The 22,964-nt window shown below is 40.3% G+C and overlaps 1 pseudogene; it reads right to left on the bottom strand.

Moving 5' to 3' along the window:
- Positions 1 to 1,128: 1,128 nt before the first annotated feature.
- Positions 1,129 to 21,591, bottom strand: LOC100763446 (annotated as a pseudogene).
- Positions 21,592 to 22,964: the final 1,373 nt, after the last annotated feature.

The raw sequence follows: 22,964 nt of genomic DNA, 5'->3' as shown, positions 1-22,964 counted from the left end.
CAGCCAACGGGCCACCACCTCTATACATCATGTACAGTAATAAAAATTTTGTAATATTGAGCATCATTTTATTTTGGCTTCTCAAGGATAAATCTACATTTTAGGTACAGGAGTTATATAGAATTGTTTATAGCATCTATGTTTGCATCTCATCCTCTTGCCTAAACACACTGGTAGTAGATTGATAGGTTTTGAATATTTGGGGCATGTTTAAATTGGGAAAATGTTTATAATTTTTAAAGATTTGATGGCCCTGGCCATCACATAAGATTTTTCTTTTAAGAGAGAGGTAACTAGTCTGATTATATTGCATGTGAGATGATAATAAGCAACTTATACGCTCATTTAAAAAGCCATACTGCAAATAAAAAACCATACTGCATGTATGTATAAAGAACACTTTAATTTTGTTTTGGTTTTTGTCTTATAGCTTTTCGTGACTGATTTTCACAACGTGGCATTGTAGAATGGCTGCAATTCCATGGCAGTCCTGTGATTCCCAAAAAAGATGCAACCAAGTGAAATATGGTGCTAGTTAGCTATGGAACATGCTACATTTTCAGTGACTTTTGGATACCTGCAGTTCTTTCATGAATGCTTCCTTCCATGTACTACAAACATTGGAGAATCTGATGCCCACTTATTCAAAATTACCCCAATCCAATTTTCCCTACTCATTTCTTTCCTCCAGATTGATTAGTTTGAGTATATAGGGTGTATTTCATAGCACTGACAATCAAGAAACTATAATTTTGCTGAATTAGGAGACTTTGTAACATGTAAAGCCCTATAGGGTTTACATATTTTTCTAGGTAGCACAGAAGGGCAATGCTCCTGGATGTCCTACTGTGAGAACTGTCTTTCAAGTCAGAGAGAATCTGAAGTGCCATGGTATGACCACACATTTCTTAAGGAGTTAATATAAAAGCATGGTATATGCTCTAATAATTCCAATATGGGGGCAGCACTTAACACATTTTCTTTCTCCGTATTTCTAAGAGGGCACCATGTATATGCTGTTGTGACTCTGAGGAATGTGCTGTGCTGACAAGTGTAATTAATGTAAATACAAATAATACATCTGTATTACATGTACACACACACACAAGCAGACCAGGGCCTCAGGCCTCAGACCACAGAAGTGGTGCTCTCAGGGTTCACTCGCAGGAGTCTAGATGCATTCTGCAGGTCCTGCAGCTTCTTGGCGGGCTTCCCCCACACCTTCCTCAAACCTCCTCTCCACCACTTGGAGGACAGTTTCATAAAGAAAGGATGCATTCTGTCTAATGAATGCCTTCTTCTCTAGGTCCTACTCATACCGCAGGCTGTAGTCCACATTCTGCGCAGCAACCGGCATGACTTCCACCAGACTCTCCAGGAGCGCCATGTGTAGCTTCAACACCTCCTCCAGGAAGCCCAGGGTCTGCTTGGTGAAAGCTACTACTGTGTAGCTCAAGTTCACCCAGCAGTAATCTCCCATGTACCGCTCAAAATTACTGACCCCACAACTTCTCATCTCCTCTTTGAGCTTTCCCAGGGCCTCGGGGGTCATCAGGTACATCCAAGGCCACCTCTCTCTGAGTTTCTGTGCTTGGTGGCTTCAATGATAATCTCCTTGTAACTGTGCAGTGTCCCCTGGATGTCCTTCACAAGCAGGGCATGGATGATGAAGGTGAGATCCATCCCAGTCTCTCCCAGCTGCTGGCAGTGCTCCTTGGCCACCTTCACACACTCAACTGCAGTGGACAGGCTCTCCTTGCTATCAAAAACCTGCTTGCTAAAAGCATCCACAAACATGCCCATTGCAGACCTTGCCCAGACCACAAATGCAGAGTAGCCGCCACTGTCTGTGCCTGCAAAGTCTCTCAAATTCCCTTGCGTTTTTTCAGGAGGCTGGTAAGGAAGACACAGCTTGTGAATGCAGAGCAGACTGCTGCCCTCGATTCAAAGCTGGTGGATGGCAGCGTGCACAGCTGCTGCCCTGTTCCCCAGAAACATCTCACAAGCCTTAGTGCACTGGCACAGTCAGATCAGCTGAGACACTGCCCTGCGAGGAGCCTTAGGGCCACCTCTCAGAAAATGATCCAGGGAGAGCTCAAACACCAGCAACTCAGTGAGCTGTGGCACTCCTTCATTCACTTTGGCCCTCAGTTTTTTTCACAGGAGGTGGGCTTGGATTATCTTCCAGGTAGTGATTCAATTTGACCCACACCAAGGAGCCTAGCAGTAGGCCAGTGACTCCACGCCCCTGCAGACACCACCAGCCTGGTTTAGGAATCACTGAGACTTAAGGCAAATGCAGAGCTCCTTATTTGAATATTTACTGGGAGTTCAGGGTCTCTATAGATTCGGAGTTAGAAAAAGAAGGCAAATCTTACTGCTCAAGATTGGATGCTTCGAGCAGAGCTTTGTTTCTATTCACTTGAGATAGGTTTCAGCCCAGGCTGGTGCCCTGACCTGGTTTTGTAGCCAAGGAAGACCTTGAATTTCTAACCCTCCAACTCCACTTCCCAAGGGCTGGGATTACAGGTGTGTACCACCATGCCCAATCTATGCTGTGTTGGGAAACAAAGCCAGGGCTTCGTGCATAGTAGTCAAGTACTCTATCCACTGAGCTATGTCCTCTGCCCTGATGGGTTTTTCATTTGTTTGTTAGTTTGTTTTTCTTTGGTAGTTTAGTGGATAGTGGAGAGAAGATGGATATGTGTCAAGCATAGGGAAGGTACCTTTGGTAACTCCTCAAATTCTGTGTTGTACTTTAATACACAAGATCCAGGAATACTGGTGTATGCTTTTGATCACTGCACTGGGAGCAAGAGGCAGGTCTATCCAAGGCCAGCCTGGTCAACAAGGTGAATTCCAGGACAACCAGGGCTCTGCAGAGAGGCCCTCCCTCAAAAACAACAAAAAACAACTTTTAAGAGAATTCTAGCTTATAATGCTTCTTTCAGATTGTTCAGTAAAGGAAAAGAGGGGTGGGTGGGAGCTGAGGTTCATGAAATGCTCTGCTCTATGCTGATTGTCTAATGTTCCTCTATTAGAAAGTGTTTTCAGAGACCCATTTTCCCTCTAGCTTCTAGCTGTGGTTTTTGTCAATGATGCCATATGTTTATACCATTGGTTCTAAGGGTTATTTCTTGTCTGAATAAAAAGAACATTAAAACATAAAATTATGTAAACTCTTACATGGTTTCTGCAGTGTTTTAGGGTTATAAAACCCTAAGCTTAGTTAACTCATTTCAGACCAACATTTTTTTTTCTTTCTTTATTTTTTTTAGAGCTGTACATACCTAGAAGTTTGGAAATCACCATTGCAGATTTTTATGGATTTTTTTTTTATGTTAGGATTTTTTGTATGTGTGTGACAGGGTTCCTCTGTGTAGCCCTGGCTATTTTGGACTCTCAATGAAGACCAGGCTGGCCTTGAACTCACCAGATATTTTCCTGCCTCTGCCTCCTAAGTGGCATAAAAGGCTTATGGCACTATGCTAGGCTATGTTAGAATTTTCTACATGACCAGCCAAACAAAAATATTAATTTGTCTTAATATCACTGGAAACTTGAATTTCATAGAATTGTGTGGTTGTGATGACTATTTGGTACCACTTGGAGTTTAATATGCAAAATTTTCTGTGTGAATACAGTACTGGGTTTGGGGGAATGGACAGCTCTCTTAGGACACAGAGCTGTAAGAATCCCAATATGTTTCCCCACATAATAATAAATAGCTGTAACTTTATTGAAAAAAAAACAATGTCCACAATTAACATTCAAAGTACTGGAGAAGGCTTTGTCTCCAGGAATGCTTTGCATTTCCTGAGATGGGATCCTGCAGGGGGAAATGCTGACCATGTCTGCTTGGGGCTGAACACAGGTAATGCTGACCACACCCAAGTGGGCGTGGTCAGAGTGACGTAGCAAGGGTTTAAATATCAGAGAGGCGCACATGTTGGCCTCTTTTTCTCTCTCCCGCCTGGACAAGCGGACAAGCAGGCATCTGTTGCTCGGTTGCCTCGTGCACGTGCGCTCAAAGATGAACTGTAGTCCGTGAGGCTAAGACTTCTTTATTCAGGTAAACACCAGTCCAAAAAGCAAGCAGAGCGAGCCCACAGGTAGCAAGCTAGCGAGGCCAGAGAGAAGGGGCTTTCCACGTGAGCCACTCCTTTTGAACCTCCTTCTATGTCATCTCAGACTTCCCCCTCACCCCGCCCTCATGGGCATAGCCCGGCACACCTGTCCCAGTTACCTGGCATGGGGCTAGGGTGTCTCACTACAGGCATCCAGTGTAAACCTAGTCACTGGCTCTGTAGCGCGAGTATTTTCTTAATAAACTGTCTGTTATCAATCTAGTTCTGACTCCACATTGCGTTTGGCATTAAGATCCTGTACCTGGGAATACTCCTATTACTTCAAAATTCCTATCAGAATTCTCCCATAACCACCAAGGTGTAGGATACCCAGCATCTGCTCAAAGCTAAAAAAAATTATCAGACTGTTCTTTGATATCACCAGCATAGAGATATTCAAATGAACAGCTCTGAACTCATAATGAAGTTACCTAATTCAATAATGTGGTTATTTTTAAAGACTAATATCAATGATAAATATTAACTGATCCCATTTAAAGAAATGATTTAAAACCAAATCTTTAAAATTGAGTACTCCCAAAACAAAGTAATTTCACATAGTTCCAATTATGCAATATGTACTTAAGTAATACTCATAAAAACTTAGAAAACAGCATATTTTCACATACATTTTTAAACCTCGCAATTTATAAATAGAGTATTTTCTGTAACATTCTTCCAAACACCCTTGTTTGCACTCTCTTCATTAAACTTCACTCTACAAAGTTGTTTGCATCATTCAGCATGTTCCTTCTACATGCCTGTAGCTATGACCAACATCAGCAAGAGAGACTACACCCTTTCTGACAGAGGACGCTAACTTGTATTTTGGTCTAATCTTGTGTGTCATCTCACAGCCATTGGATTTAGTCCTAAACTATGATGAACCATGCTACAGAGTACCGCCTCTCTCTGAATTGCTGACATAAGTAGGGGAAAACCAGATCATTGGTGATAACTAAGATCAGCAACTGTCAAGTTTTCTTATAATAATTTACTTTTGAATTCTGAAATATTTATGTATTTCAGAACAGGAAAGAGGGAAACACAGATTTTAACAATGGATTGAATTCCAAATGAATACTGTCACTGAAAAAAATAGGAGTAGATAGCTATTTCAGTTGACTTTTGATTGTTATGTCTTTTAAGAGGGTTATAATTTCTTATGTCAAGACAAAACTTCATCATGCCAAAATATTACCCTAAATTGTTCTAAGGTTTGGCTAATTAAATCACTTGTTTTTAACCCAGTCAGTAAAGCACATAAAAATGTGCTAAATGAATTTATATAATATCACAATTTAATTTTGCTAATTAATATTATCTTTTTCCAATACATAAATCATTTAATGGATCTATTTAATGGCTATCTAACTATGTAAACATCAGATACGTAATTAAAATAATTATTCAATATCTTAGAAAAGTGGCCTTAATGAACATTAAGGACACACTAATACTAACTGTTACAACACCTGAATAGATGACTGGAATAGAACATTCTGGATCATTTAAGTGTTGCAAAACTCTCTGTAATTTTGTGTATTTACTTACAAACTCTGATCTGGGGAACCACTCCAAAAAGTGAGGCAATTGCAGAGATGGCTGGTGAGTGAGCCAAGTCAGGACCAAATAGGAGAAACCACAGTATGCGGAGCCACTGAGTGGTTATGATAAATCATGTCTTTTTCTTTTCTGTGTACAAGGGTGTGGAAAGTGGTAACTACAACAAGCCCTGTAACACTATCTGTCAACAGGAGGTAGCATCATTCCAACTGAAACTGAGTTAAGTGACAATCATTTGAAATATGATTAACGGGTAGGTAGATGGATTAGATAACTCAATTTGATAGCCAGAAGGACTGATACAGAGATGGGTGAGTACATGGGAGGATGGGTGTATAGATTGATGGATTGAGAAAAGACAGATAGATAATAGGTATTAAAATTTCCCTAAAGCACTCGTCAATTACTTTTCTTTCTCATACTATAGAACCACACACCGCCCTTCATCACACTTTCATTCCAAGAGCTTATATGATAAAATGAAGAAACTAGGCAGAGAGAGATATCAAATTATGGAATAATATTGAAAACCAAAGAAAGGAGCATGTAGATTTTTATGAGATGTCTCACTGAGATCTCAGTTATGATTAAAGCTTCATTCACCTTGAGTTATTTGGCTCACAGAACCTCATTTGTCAACTAGATCTTAGAGGATTCTCCATATATGTGCCTTGTTTCTTTGCCTACTCAAAAGAATAATAATAGAATGATACTCAGGACAACAAACATAAAATATCAACAAATTCATTCCAAATTTCAAAACTAACCATTTTTAAAGTCCAGATCTAATTGATACCACCTCATACCTGTCAAAATGGCTAAAATCAAAAATACCAAGGACAACCTATGCTGGAGAGGATGTGCAGAAGAAGGAACACTCCTCCATTGCTGGTGGGAGTGTGAATTTGTAAGACCACTCTGGAAATCAGTATGGCGGTTGCTCAGAAAAATGGGAATCAATCTACCTCAAGATCCAGCCATTCCTCTCTTGGGTATATACCCAAATAGTGCATGTTCATACAACAAGGACATATGTTCAACCATGTTCATAGCAGCATTGTTTGTAATAGCCAGAACCTGGAAGCAACCTAGATGCCCCTCAACTGAAGAATGGATAGAGAAAATGTGGTACATTTATACAATGGAGTACTACTCAGCAGAAAAAAGCAATGGAATCTTGAAATTCATAGGCAAATGGATGGAACTAGAAGAAACCATCCTGAGTGAGGTAACCCAGTCACAAAAAGACAAACATGGTATGTACTCACTCATATATGAATTTTAGACATAGAGCAAAGGATTACCAGCCTATAATCCTCTTCACCAAAGAAGCTAGGAATCATGAAGGACTCTAAGGGATAAATAGACCCCAGGAATGGGAAGTGGCATGAACCCCTGAGCTAATTGGGAGCATGAGGGTAGGGGAGAGGGTGCTGCCACAATAAGAGCACAAGAAGAAGAGGAGAGGAGAGGAAATTGAGTAGGGGGAAGAATAAAGAAGAGAGAGCAGGATGAGAGATACCATATTAGAGGGGGCCACTATAGGTCCTAGAAGAGATCTGGAACTAGGGAGATCTCCAGAGACCTACAAGGATGACATGATCTGACAATCCAGGCAATGGAGGAGAGGATAACCTAAAAGCCCTTCCTCTAATATGAGATTGATGACTTCTCTTTATGCCATCCTAGAGTCCTCATCCAGTGGCTGATGGAAGCAGAGACAGACATCCATAGAAATACACTGAGCTGAAATCTGGAATTTAGTTGAAGACAGGGAGGAATGAAGATCGAAGGGGTCTGTACCAGGTTGGAGAAACCCACAGAAACAGTGGGCCTGAACAAGGGAGAGCACATCGACCCCAGATGCTGTCTGGGAGGCCAGTACAAGACTGATCCAGCCCCCTGAACATGGATGCCAATTAGGAGGCCTCTGCACTCCAGGGAGCCTCTGGAAGTGGATTAGCAATTTTCCCTGGTGTAAGAAGGGACTTTGAGAGCCCATCCTACGTAACGGGATACACTCTGGCCCTGGACACATGGGGAAGGGCCCAGGCGCAGCACAGGAAGATTTGGTGGACTTTGAAGAGCCGCTGTTGAGGGCCCTACACTGCCTGGGGAGTGGTGGGTGGATGGGGTAGGGGGTAGGTTGGGGGTGGAGGAGGAGGGATGGGGGTGAGGGAAGGGAGAGGGAGAAGGGACTTACATGTGAAACAAGCCTGTTCCCTAACTTGAATTAATAAAAAAAAGGATAAAATCTTGAAATACATAATATATTGATATGTACTTTGAGACCTATGGCATTGGTTTGACTGTCCCTGTATAAATCTACTTCCAATATCTGCTAAACAAATGGTGTCATTACGTATTCCATCAACTGGAGTGTAAGAATTCGCTTTATGGTGTTTAGTTTTTTCATCAAAATCATCAGTATGATTTTCAAACTGAACCTTGCCTTTGAGAGATATTTTCAAGGGCATGCTTACAACAAATACTTGTAAAAAGTCTCTCATTTTTAAGAGAGTACAATGATATGGAAGCGTGTTCGAACATTTTGCCTTTCTCGTATATAAAATATAAAGCAATTAGGACTAAAATCCAGCAAGCACATTCTGGTGCCAAGTGATTCTTCTAAGAAGTTTAGGGGACACAAAATCCTTTGGCTTTACTTTCTTAATAGGCAAACACTGAAATACTTTGGAGGAAAAAATATGCTGTGAAAAATGAATGTTAGTCATAGGAAATGATGAAATATATACACAAATCTTACCCTCAATTTCTTTGTGTTTTTATTGTAAAATGATCATTCTTTTGCCAATATTTTTCTAAACATTTAAGATTTAAAAACACTTGGATTGACTGAAAATTATTTTTCTGCATAGAAGCATAAAAAATGATTACAATGGTAGAAAATTGATATCAGAGAATACATAGCCCCTGTAATGTGACATTAAATACTTTTTCTGGCAGAGTGTGTGGTTCAGTGGTACATTGTTTGAATCACATGTTCCAGCTCTTGGGTTAAACCCCCAGCATAATAAAAGGCATGGTTAAACCCATGACATAAATCAAATATCTATTGATTTCAAGGTCAACAAGATTGTTCAGTGGTAGAGTGCTTGCCATGCCACCAAGATGACCTGAATTCAACCCCCAGGGTGCATATAAAAGTGAAAGGAAAGAACAGACTCCACTAAGTTGTATTCTGACTTCCACATTCCTACCAAGTGTCCTTTTACACCTATTATATGTATATACAGAAATAATTAGTAAAATTGTTTTAAAACTATTCATTTTGAAAGAATGAGTATATATTAATAGTATATGATTTAGATATATCTTTGAGTAGAACGTATTCTGAATAATATCTTTTCTACATATATTTAAGTCATGCTCAGTGAGTATCCAGTGTCCTTATTTGATCAGAAATCAATGAAGAAGATACAAGAATATTCACATTGTATATATTGGCTAACCTCTATATATGAAAATTTGAGGTATTTGGTAGGTGATAAGGGATGGAAGTACTTGCTCTTTCCTTTTGAGTCTCTCTCCTTCCAAGAAACAATCCATGATTTATAAATAGTAGACTTCATGGTTCAAGACAAATATTATACTAAAGTGTGGGTTAAATATGAAATGTACCCAAAGGCTCATACCCCTGAGTTTTCAGCTGGTTGTGCTGTTTGGGAAGGTTGTGAAAACTTTAGGCGGTGGAAAATGGATAAAGGAAAAGCAATGGTGTGCTCATAGAGCATTCTACTTGTCTCCGCATCCCTATCTTGCAGTTGTTTTCTGCCTTCAATGAGATATAGAAATTCTTCATTACTGAATGTTCCTGCCACATTGTGTTGCAGCCAAGCACATAGAGCCAAGAAACCAGGGACTGAACCTTCTGTAGCTATGAACTGCAATGCAATAGAGCCTTTCTCTTTTAAGTTGCTTTTCTAAAAGTAAGTGCTATGGTATTCAAAGTCCCACTCACACACAGTATATGCAAGAATAGGAGGAGGAAGAAGAAGAGGAAGAACGGGAAGACAGGAGGAAAAAATCCAAAAAACTATTGTGAGCACTAAACTGTGTTTGGGTTATTTTGAGCAGTAACCTATGCCACTAAAGTTCAAGCCCTGTCATTCAACTCTTAATAACAAAGCTGTTATGTTGTATATGATGCCACTTATATAACATTCTAGAAATGACCTTATGGAACCAGAAGACAGATTAATGGCTGCTAAGAATTAAAGGTGGGAGTGTGAAGAAAGAGCAAGCATAACAAGGAAGTCGTGGTTGTGAAAGGGTGCTTGCTGGGGTTGAAGGTGTCTTCACCTTTACTGAGGCACTGGGTATGTAAAAGCACACATGAATCAGAACTGCAGATGTCTGAATACACACAGCTGTGTACTGAAAGTGAGGTTTAAATGAGTCCACCAGACCCAAGATAAATGATAAATAGGGATTTATTAGGGAAGCACGTACACAAAGAATAGTAAATAACTACTGTGGCCTTTCTGCTCCAGAAGATTCACTCTCTGCCCTTCCAATACTCTAACTGCAACCCAAGATCCTGAGCCATCCTCTCTTCTTCCTTAAAAGGGGTCACATCTCACACCTGAAGCCATGCTCATAGGATGTGGCCACCACCACAAGTTCACTGGCAAAGCAAGATGCCATTACGGTGTAATATAAAAATGATAGTGTGGGTGGTGCACACCTTTAATCACAGAACTTGGGAGGCAGAGGCAGAGGCAGAGGCCAGCTTGGTCTACAGAGCAAGTGTCAGGATAGGCTCCAAAGCTACACAGTGAAACTCTGTCTCAAAAAAAAAAGATAGTGTGTGGTGGTGTGGCCACATGAATATAACATTATACTGTATGTTCTGAAGTGTTATCAATGAGGAAATAGGTACTATGGTGCTAATTCCAAGGAAATCTATAATTATTATGACAAAGAACAAAGTATTTTAACAATTCATTTCTAAAATGAAACAATACATGATAATTGAACAGTCAAGCAAAGTACCATCACTTTCTACATTTATAAAAAGACTTGTATGATCAGAATTAATATGCTTGAAATTATCACCCTTTGTGTGATATAGCATGATAGCACTGTGTGTGTGGTTCATTGTTCTATACATCTACAGACATTCATGGTGAATCAGCATCAATTTATTTCCCTGAAATGGAACTATTTAGAGGTCTCTTGATCCTTATTAGCCAAAAGTTCTTAGTCATGCCAAAGTTAGATTAAGCTGTCTACTTGCTCTAACTCAAGAGTAACTTGGGAAGAGAAAATCTCAACTGAGGAATCACTTCTATCACATTGGTCTATGGAGCATCTTCTGGATTAATATTGATGCAGGAGAGTCCAGCCCATGGTGGACAGTATCATTCCTAGATACGGATTCACAGACTGTCTAAGAAATGCAGCTGCAAAGTCAGAAAAGCAAGCCAGTAGGCAGCATTGCTATATGGTCCAGTTCCTGTTCTGGGTTGCTATGTTGACTTTCTTCTTTGGCTTCCCTCAATAATGGACTATAACCTATAATGTAAAATAAACACTTGTCTCCTCAAGTTGCTTTTTTAGTAGTGGTGTTTATCACAGCAACAGAGAGGAAGCTAGAGCCAGTCACAGTCACCAAAATGCACTTCCCTAAATTTCATTAACAATTACGCTTAGTCACTATTTTAGGACGCTTTAACTGACTATCAAAAACTGATGTTGCCATTGTAAAAGCATTTAATGAAATGTTTAAGCATCTGTTACATATGTATGCTTTACACAAGATTTTCTTTCAGGTGATGCTTGTGTCTTTGGCATTGTTAATTCCCTCATGCAAGATGGGAATTAGCATCCCAAGATCCTGAGGCATCCTCTCCTAGGGATGAGCCATCTCTCATCTTCAAAGCTGCAATTCCTTAATGGCAATCAGTAATAACGCTAGGAAATAAAATTATATACTTGAATAGCATGTTTATGAAGAAATGCCAGCATGAGTGCCTAACGTACCCTTCAATCCAAGCTTCCTGATCCCAGAAGTCCAATATCTTTGACACACTATAAAATAGCTTTACTTATTAATCATTTTTATATGAGGGATATATGTTCAACTGTATACATATATTTGAGCAGGTACACGTTCTCATGGGTACATGAAGGCCAGCAATCAACACTAGGTATTTTTCTCAATTGTTCTTCATATACATTTTGAGACAGGGTCTCTCACTGAATCCGGACTTCACTGATTTGGCCAGGATGGACGGCCAGTGAACTGCAAGGATTTTCTTGTCTCTACCTCCCTGTCTGGCTTTTTACATGGATGCTGAGGAGTCAAACTCAACTCAGGCCCACATTCCCACACAGCCAGCAACTTTTACTGTCTGAGCAGTTTACCTCACCCAATTATTACCTAATATAATCAAATTGTAAATTACTAAGTTATGAGGTTAAAAATATTATTATTAAAGAAGTTTTCTTCAACATAAAATTCTCTTGGTCAGAAACAACTAGTCTTTTTAAATGTAGGTATTTTATCTATGTCTTAAATAGTTATGGGACAAAATCTAGAATATTCAATTAAGCAAACAATATCCTAGATGAAAAAATTTTGTCAAATGACTATGAAAATAAAAATTTAAGTTTGAGTAACCTAATGTTAAGAGTAACTAATTTCCCATTTAATTGCAATGAACTATTATTAATAATCATAGCATGTAGAATAATGTCAAATCTCTCTTACAAACTTTAGTCTTTCAAGAAATGATGGGGCAGTGTGATGTTCGCTCATAGCTGTCAGCTTGACAGAATCTACAAAAATCTGAGAACCAAAATACTGGGCATGCCTGTGGAGGATTACCTCAGTTGCATTAACTGCTGTGAAAGACCTATCTTAATTGTTCAAGGATCATTTCCTAGGCAGAGGCTTCTGAACTGTGTAGGATGGAGAGAGTGAGCCAAGCACAAGCATGCATTTTTTGATATCTATTCACTGACAGGGGATGCAATGTGACCAACTACTTCAGATCTCTTGCCATAGTCTCTACCCATGATGGAGACTGTATCTTCAGCTGTGAGCCAGAACAAATCATTTCTCCATTAAGTTGCTTTTGTCAGAAAATCTTAGGATAGTAACAGAGGAAAAAAAAAAACTAAGACAGGGTATAATCAGCAAGTTGTTTTAAAACTTCCTCCAGGAGACTATTAATAAACAAATAGAGTATTTGCTTCCTACAGAAATTAACAATTGATATTGATAGCCATGTAATATTTGCATTGATGTGAACCTCACAATATTATAGAGCATGCAAAATAAAAACAAAAAAAAACAGCATAGGCACAGGAGATTTTAACTAACTTTTTTAGGATATGAAACTCAGCAGATAGTTTCTTAATTATCAATTTTAATTTCCCAATCACATGACCATTACACAAATGTCAGCTATACACTGAGAATTGTGTCTAGTCCTAGGGCTTTCTTTTAATATATTCCATTTATTTTATCTTGGTAACAAAAAAAGTATTCTTATTTTTAGGAGTTCAGTTCAGTGCTTAGCTGCGGGTGTCTGCTTCTGCTTCCAGCAGCTACTGGATGAAGGCTATAGGATGGCATATAAGAGAGTCATCAATATCATTATCGGGGAAGGGCATTTAAGATAGCCTCTCCACTATTGTTTAGATTGTTAGTTGGTGTCATCCTGGTAGATCTCTGGACATTTCCCTAGTGCCAGATTTCTCTTTAAACCTGTAATGGCTCCCTCTATTATGGTATCTCTTGTCCTGTTCTCTATTCTTCCCCCGACTCAACCTTCCTGCTCCCTCATGTCCTCCTCTCCCTTCCTCTTCTCCCCTTATCTTTTTTCTAGATCCCTCTCCCCCCCCATGGTCCCAATTTTCTCAGGAGATCTTGTCCCTTTACCCTTCTCCTGGGGACCATGTATGTCTCTCATAGGGCCCTCCTTGTTTCTTAGCTTCTCTGGAAGTGTGGATTGTAGGCTGGTAATCCTTTGCTCTATGTCCAAAATCCATATATGAGTGAGTATATACCATGTTTGTCTTTTGGTGACTGGGTTACCTCACTCAGGATGGTTTTTTCTAGCTCCATCCATTTGCCTGCGAATTTCAAGATTCCATTGTTTTTTTCCACTGAGTAGTACTCCACTGTGTAAATGTACCACATTTTCTCCATCCGTTCTTCAGTTGAGGGGCATCTAGGTTGCTTCCAGGTTCTGGTTATTACAAATAATTCTGCAGGAGTGATGAGCAAAGGATGAAGACCAGGCTGGAGAAGCCCACAGAAACAGCTGAACTGAACAAGGGGTTGCTCATGGACCCTAGACTAATAGCTAGGAAACCAGCATGGGACTGTTTCAGACCCCCTGAACAAGGAGGTCAGTTTGGAGGTCTGGGCAATCTATGGGGCCACTGGTAGTGGATCAATCAGTATTTATCCCTAGTACAAGAATGAACTTTGGGAGCTCTCTCCACATAGAGGGATACTCCCTCAGCCTAGATACAATAGGGAGGGTCTAGGACCTGCCCAAAAAGATATGACAGACTTTGAAGATCCCCCGTGGAAGGCCTCACCCTCCCTGGGGATCAGAAAGGGGTGGGATGAGGGGTGGAGGCAGGGAAAGAGGGGAGGGAGAGGGAACTGGGATTGACATGTAAAAGAAGCTTGTTTCTAATTTAAAATTGGTCTAATTACAATTATAAAAATAAAAATACATAAATAAATATGAAAGTAAAAACAAAAGTACTACTGTTTTCCTATGTCCCCCTTTGTATAGCTGTCTCACTAGTTTAACCTTTGACCTCTCTCTAGACAGTGAAGTTCACAAGCTATATTTTGTGGTTTGTTTTGAAATTTTGGAGGCCCTGTAATGTAGCTCATGTTTACTTTGAACTCCTGATCTCCCACCCTATTCTCTGCAGTAGGAGGAACAGAGCAGGGATCACTATGACCAGGTTGCTAAGCTAACTCACCATCTAAGTAGTCTGAAATTGTTACAAATCTTCCTTTTAATGCATGTGTAACAATGCAAATGATAAGTTAACATTCTCTAGAACAACAGGAAAGAATAACTATCAATGGTCTCTATTAAAGTAAGGACTTTCTCTCCGATCTTTAAGCTTTGCCTGAAGACAACAAAGGAAGAGGGAAAAGAAGCTAAAACTGTAGCTGTGAGCCATCACTTGGCTAACCTGTGCTATGTTTTTCATACCCAGTGCATCTTGGGGCAGATGAAAGTGCTGCTCCACCTCATAGCTCCTTTCTTTCCTATAAGAACTCTATGTGCCCCACAGACTATTGAAGGAATTGAGCTGCATGGAAGACATGGAAGCCTCCTCCCTGAGAACTAGCTATCATGGTATCCCAAGGTGCTATGCAAGCTACAAAGGGAAAAGAGCAATCAATAACCCTACCCAGCTGTATAACCTATACACCACAACAATAACCTGCCTGGAAAGATACTCCCAGTGGTATCTTGGGGATAACCAACAACCATTTAATCGGACTAAATGTCCACTCAATAGGAGGTAATTCATGCCTGGTACTGTTTACCTAGTGGGGTAGTTAGAATGAAAATGCCTTCCTTCTGCTTGTCTATTTGGATACTTGGACCCAGTTGGTAGGACTGTTTGGGAAGTATTAGGAGGTGTGACCTTGAAGGAGGAGGTGTGTCACTGGGTGCAGGCTTGTAGGTGTCAAAGGAGTCCCACCATTCCCAACATGTCTCCTACTTGAGAATCAAGACATGAGTTTTCAGATGCTCTTCCAGAAACCTATCACCATGCCTCCGTCCTACCATCATAGACTCTAGCCCTATGAAACTACTATTGAGCCTAAATTAAACACTTTCTTTTATGTCATCTTGGTCATGGTAGTTTTAAAATTTATAAACAAAACAAAAATCTCATCATGGAAGCTACAGTGTGGTATGTCACAAAGATTCACACAGCATATCCTTTAGTCTTTACATCTTTACTTGTGAATGTTCATCTTAATGACTAATTGGTGTGGTTCGAGGCCTCTGGCTTCTGCTATACTATCACTACTGGATCCTCACTGGGACTCCTCTTGGATATCCTGTTGTTACCCCTGTGTCATAGAGATCCTGCAGCTTTGGAATCTGCAGGATCGGCCCCTTCACAAGTTCCAGCAGATCACAGAGGGGTGGATTTAGGGTAGGCCAACTCATAGGCTTGGATCTGGACATGGGTTATAGCTGAGTTGGTCGGCCTGCCTCCTACATTCTTACAACTAGGGCTAGCTCTCCAACACTGCCTCAGCTAGCTCACCCAATGCAGCAAGGGGTAGGGCCAGTCCTCCAGCTCTCACACCCTCGGGGTGGCTCAGCCACACCCACATCACCAAGGCCAGCTCTACCTTGCTGCCTAGGGGAGGTGTAGGGCTGGCCTGCTCTCTTTAGAGCTACAGCCAGTGAGGGGCAGGTCCAACTCTCTGCAGCCCTTGGATATCAACATGATCCCAGGCATCAGTCCAGACCAGGGACATCACAGGGACTTTGGTAGCTGTCCATATGAGCCATGGACAGCTACATAGAGCCCTGCTGCTGCATGGCCACAGACCGACACATGGCCTGCTCTCAGTGGCAGCATGAGCTGGGACCGCCCCATGGCTTCGCAGGCTGCTCACACCAGGCTCTTCCTCTCCACCCTTGAGTCTCCCGATCTACCTCTCTTCATAGTGTTCAAGCTGTTGCACTTCTCTTTGTCTCCCATCTCTCCACCTCATACTTGCACATCACAGTGGCTCATGCTACAGGTGGACCACACGTGGGAGCTGGGGGGGGGGGGGCGGCAGGCTCTGGGTGTCTTCAAATGTTTGTCCAACCCAAAGCTTCCAAAGGAAATAAATCTCTGGCCAAAGTCAGACACAGCACAGTAAAACTGCAGTTCAACATAGAGTCATCCAGTCTCGGGTTGACCTGCCACCACAACCAACTAGATAGATGAGCAGACAGGCCAATGAGAAGTAAACACAACAGGATGTGTCCAGTGAATTATGAGTCTCCAGTCTGTAGGCGCTGCTCTTCTTCCTGGGATAGAATGCAGCTCTGGGAGTCACAGCAACTCATACAGCGGTCAGTTTCGCAAAGGAAGAAGGCAAAGGCCCACTAGCTCTTGGGTTTGATACTGCCAATTGATGGGCAGTGAAATTCATCTTTTCCCAAGGAGAAAGAACAGCAACCTCCTTTGTGTCTCCAGTTTCACCTCACTTCATAGTGCACAAACCACTTGTCTTCCATTTCTATACCTCCTATTTGCCTGGGTCTTTCTCTCCTATCACCCCATCTACTTACTCATTCCTCACTTTGCCCAGCCAGGTGGGAGGTTATAGTATTCTTTGTACTTCCCGGCATGACTGAGCCCAGGTAGGGCTGAGCCAGGCCAGGATGTCGTCTAGGTGCTTTCTGGAATTCCATGCCCTTTGTGAACAGCAATAGAAAAGCAACTAATTCACCTAGCCGACAACCTGTGGTTAGTGAGTTCATAGAACCTAATAGCTCCTACTGTAACTGCCACTTTCCTAAGCCATTATAATTTTATACACACACACACACACACACACACACGTGTACTCATCCTTACACCCACAGGTATGTCTCTCAACGTTCATCAATGAAGCTTCTTCACACAGTAAATGGAGGCTGCTACAGAGATCTACAAGTGGTCAAAATGCAAAGAATAAGTAACTACAGGGTGCCCTGTCCCAGTTGGTACTTCTACAGCATAACCATATACCTAAGGTTCAAGGAACAACCCAGAAGAGGGACAAAAAGATTGTAAGGGCCAAAGCCCTGAACACCTGCTGCTAGCTTGTATCTTCTATATATAATAGGGATGCTAAACCCATAAAAATTCAATAATACACTCTCTATGCAAGACCCTGTATAAAGATACCACCAGTCTACATGCCAACACAAACAAGGGAAATTATACAATGCCCCACCCCTAAATGAATCAGTAAACATATTAGCTAATGAAAACATATTGGATGTTTTGGGTATAATAAACAGTTATTAATCTATATTTAATATATACTTATTCTCAAAACTCTTCTTGTAGTTAAATAAGTGTCAACAAAACATGCTCGTTATTAGCCAAAGGAAGTCAGTTGAAGACTCGACTGCACTTGGCTCAGAGTGCCTAAGCAGGGCTTCTCATTCTTTATATATAGAAAGGCGAAAATGAGATGAGGTAATCCTCAATGGTTCCTTCCAGACCCAAAAATCACAATTCCAGAATTGTGATCTAGCTCATTCCTGTAATTTCAGGAGGCTGATGCAGGAGGATGGTAGGTTCAAGGCCAGCCTAGGCTAAATTGTGAGAATCCAACTCTTAAAACAAAAATAACAATAACAAAATTCCAGAACTATTAAGCAAAAAGATTTGGCCCAATAAAATCGTATCTGTCTTTATCATAAATAAAATTCCATTTCCAAATTCCTTTCTCTCTAGAGGAAGCATCCCTGCAGACTGACATCATAATTTTTAAATATCAATGAAGCAGAGAGAAAGCATGGAAAATTAAATGCAAACTTTATTATGTTACACAGACTGGAATCTGATTTCCACTTTGCTTCATTTGTATTTCAAGTGAAGTTTCACACATAAAGTATTAAATACCACTCAAAGAGACAAGTCAAATTACAACAGCCTCCTGCTCCCTTTCCCTACAATTTCTATAGCCTGGGGTGGGTAGAAAGAGGCTTCTTAACACTCGCAGGTGACAGGACAAATACCTTTCTTGGTGGTTCATCCCGGGAAGAGACTGACTCTCCATCTCTCAGCAGTCGTCAGTTGCCTGTAGTTCCTTGTCCAAGGGTGGGACCCAGTGAGGTTTTTCTCCCCTCCCCATATTACCATGTGTGTTGGTGTGTTACCATCGTTCTGCTCTTGTTTACAAAGCCATTTCTAAAGTAAACTTCCTTGTCCTCTGGCTCTTACAAATCTTCCCACCTCTCTTATGCCATGTTCCCTGAGCCATAGATGCAGGAGCTGTGATGTTGATGTATCTATCCACTATGACTGGATGCCCATGGTTTGTTGATTTGTGCCTTGTGTCCAGTTGTGGGTTTTTTTGGAATGGTCTCCATTTGCTGTAGAGGGAAACTTCTTTAATGGGGAGGGATACCCACACTTATCTGGGAATATCAGAAAACAATATACTTCTGACGCATTACTAGACCAGAAAAATTATTAACTGCATTCTAAATGTTGATAATGATTTAAAGTGTGGACACAGACATCATATTCTTTGTTACATATTCTTTGTTACATAAAAAGGTATTGTATTAATCTTAGTGCATGGATTTTATTATGACTAGTTTTAAATTCTAACTATAATAAAATAATGAAATACAATAGCACTCTATATAACTCATTTCTCATAGATATGTTTAGATGCTTAAGTCTTTAAAATCCTTTATAATTTGTTATTTAATCAAAATGCATTCTGTTTACATGACAGTTTTTCAGAAGCCTAAGCTATACTCATTTTAATGCCAACAAAAGAGGTCGGAGAAAAAAATTGTTAGCAGTTACCTAAATGTGAAATTGTTTTTCTTTTCTTTTTAGTTCTAATTTTTATTGTCAGTATCAAAACGAATATAGAATACACATAGCTATGCCTAGGCAAGTTTAGCCCAAGATGTTTTCAAAGTACTTGGATCCATATCACTTGGTCACCATAGATACTCTTCAAAACAGTCAAAAGAGCTACAGCACTCTTCATTCTATAGAGGCAAAACGGGAGCTAAAGAAAGTAACACCCACAGAATCACAGTGAGCCACTGTCAAAACAGGTGCCAAAACCTGTGGTTTCTGACATCTATGTCAGAGATCCTGTAGTTCATGCATCAGTCTATAAGTGCATGCTCTTTTCCTGGCATTGTTTTCCTTGATTTTTTCCTAATTCTGTCTTTTCAGGTTTCCCCATACATGCTCACAGATAATGTACAACCTTATACCTTTCTCATTGTTCCTGGGTAATGGACTTTAGCCATCTAAGTTTCTACATGCTTTTCTATGCTGATATAAACTTGGGCACCTGCATGCAAGTGCACAACCAAGCACATAAACATACTTGTGCACATGGGAGAGGGTTTGCCGTTGTTAGATTCCCAACTTGAAATCATACCATGACACCACAGTCTGTGGGTTACTAATGTCCATATTCATCAGTATTTTGATGATGATGATTAAAAATCCAAAAGTGTCTGGGAAAAAAGACTTCAGAGTTGTGTGGGAACTAAGAATTGTTACTATTTTCAAATGTAGCATTTACTATTTTTTATTAGTTTTTAGAATTTTCAAACCTTAGGACCCAAGGCAAATAATCACCTGGGACAAAGACATTTTGCCTAAAAGCCCTTGGCATTTGATTTCTGTGTCTCTCTTGTCACATGATATTGTCATAGTCTTTGACCAGTACCTTAACTTCACTTCAGATGGAGATTATAACAGTATTTTCCTCAGCAATTACAGGGAGGATTTTTAAAAACTGTAATTGGGGCTGGGTAGATAGCTCAGCAGTTAGAGGACTTGATATTCAGTTCCCAGCATCCATATGGCTCACAATTATTATAACTGCAGCGCCAGGGGAATCTAACCCCCTCTTCTGGCCTCCTTAGGCACTGTCCACATGCGGTGCACATACATACATACATACAGGCAGAACACCCACACATAAAATAATGTAAATACATAGAAAAATACCATAATCGTATAAAATGCATATGGCAGTACCCAGTGCCCAATGAGTACTCAGTGGGCGAATCACACTGTTAGCAAAGTTGTTGATATCATTTTAGACACACTGCAATAAACTGAATTTTTATATGCTCTTTTAGGCGATAAAATTGCTTAGAATGACTACTGATGTTTCTCTGACTCTTTGATTGTGTGTGCTAGAAGGAACTTTCAACATCCAAAAATGGCTTATAATTAGAAGTTTGTTAAATGGATTCCCTGACAGCATCGTGAATAAAACTGAAATTCCCAAATAGCTCCTATGTTTTCAGTACCCCCACTAGAAAAGAAATAGGTGCAGGTGCTTCCCTGACAGGTCACTGTAGCTGATAATGGCCAAAGGATTGGATGTTATTTTCACATCAGTTTCCATTCAGTGTGAAAAATTAGCTAGGAGTCTGTCTTTTTCTGCCTTTGGATTTTGCATGGCCAAGGCTAATTGTTATTTATGTGAAATGCAGGTACTAATCCAACATGCAGTATTTTAATAAAATAATTCCCACATTTGCATGGCAAATATACTAGAATATTCCAGGAAGAAAGGAAAACACCTGTTTTGATATTAACGGTCTACAATTCACCAACTTTCAAATAATGTGACAAACAAAAGGCATGAAATTTTTTAGCATTCATAATATAGAACTCATGTTCAATAACTAGGTTGTATGAGATCTTTTCATGTATAAAGTACAATGCCATCCAAGGTTCATTAATTATCTACCATTCCAAAAATACGTGGACCCCTCTGGAGCCCTAAGTATCTTTTCTATGTGTTTTTCTGCATGCTCAAGGAGTCACTCTGACTCAAGAATACATCTCCATAGTTAGGAGACTTCTACACATAGAAAGTGGCTGACACTGATCACCAATCAAGATGTTCATGTTCAAGCTCTCTGCCTTTCACTTAGCACTCTGTCGACCAACTGGAAAGTAATTTGTTTGAGCCACTAAGGCTTACAGTTATTTATTCTTTATCCTTGATTTTTCAGAGAGTGTCTCGCTGCAGCACCAGTGACCCTCACTGGAAGCAGACAACATCTGAGAGGGACAAAATTTTGATGCTGTGCTTACTTTGAGCAACTGTAGCAGAGCTTTTCCAGTGCCGCTCCTTGATCCCGAAGCTCATGTAGGCTCAACATTCAGCAGTGCACGGCAGCTTTAATCTAATTCTCACTTCATTTTTCCCCTGGCTTTATTCTTAGGGCAAATCTCAGGAAAGAAAAAGAAAAAGGAAAAGAAACCAAAAGAAAAGACCTGGCATTCCATAATTTTTAAATGTGCACAAATTTTCACAGATGTAATTACTGATCCCGACAAATACAAGTCTACAATGACTGTCCTTGGGGTGGTCTCTACTTAATCCTTCCTGTCTCCCCACCCCTACAGCAAGGCCTGATTTCTTCAACAGCAGCTACCTGTCTGTGGCAATCACTGACTCCAATCGAAGGAAAAGAATTCCTTAGGAGGCAACTGGATGAGAAACACCTATGCCCATGCTCCAAATGGGTGAGAGAAAGATCGTGACTTGTCAAGAACAAAAAGTAAGGAATCCATTCTGTGAAGAAGAAAAAGAAGAGGAGGAGAAGAAGGAAGAGGAGGAGGAGGAGGAAGAGAAGAAGAAGAAGAAGAAGAAGAAGAAGAAGAAGAAGAAGAAGAAGAAGAAGAAGAAGAAGAAGAAGAAGAAGAAGAAGAAGAGCTATTTATTAGTGTTTAAAATCACAACAGTGGTCATAATAAGATGATAGTAGCCATTCGGTATCTTTCTTGTGTGGTAATAAATGCTTCTCAAAAGGAGATGTTCTTTGGGTCTACTTTGTGATGAAGATAATTTTACTAATTGGACACATAACATTTGTTTCATGGGAGCTCTGCACTGTGCTTGAAGGCATTTGCACAGATGTGTTCAATCACTTTACATATTTTATATGAAATTACCATCCGTTAGAAAGAAATGCCACTACCAACCACAACAAAGCATAAAACCAATGGCTCTGCTACAGAAAGGGCCCCTACTAAGTGTATCTCCTAATGTGATTTAGCAGAGAAGTGTTTGGAGACACATCTTTATGCTTAAATTGGTTATGCCTGTTCTGTCCAATTTATTCTAAGCTTTGGAAACTCTTCTCTTTAAATTAAGAATTATCAGAATTGTTGAAAATGTAAAATGGAGCAGAAAGGAAAGGAAGAGTGTCTTACCAAATATTTCCAGAAATAGGACTATTCTCAGCAATTCCGCTGTTCAAGGTTGGACCAAGGCACCAGCATCTTGGACCTGACTAATATAGAAGCTTGATAGTGTTCTCCCAACTCATACCCTGGCCTCTCTGTCTAACTGCAACATAAATCAAGGGGTTTACATTGTAAGGTCCAGGAAAAATGAAAACATACACTACTTCTCAGCAAACAGGGAACATGCCAGTGTAGGTACCATGGGCTCTTTCTTTCTTGAAATGTTTTTTTTTTCAATCTGCCAGAGTGTTTTCACTGATTATTTGATAT

This window comes from Cricetulus griseus, assembly GCF_003668045.3.
Source record: "Cricetulus griseus strain 17A/GY chromosome 1 unlocalized genomic scaffold, alternate assembly CriGri-PICRH-1.0 chr1_0, whole genome shotgun sequence".
Classification (NCBI taxonomy): Eukaryota; Metazoa; Chordata; class Mammalia; order Rodentia; family Cricetidae; genus Cricetulus; species Cricetulus griseus.
This window is presented reverse-complemented; position numbering and strand designations above follow the sequence as displayed.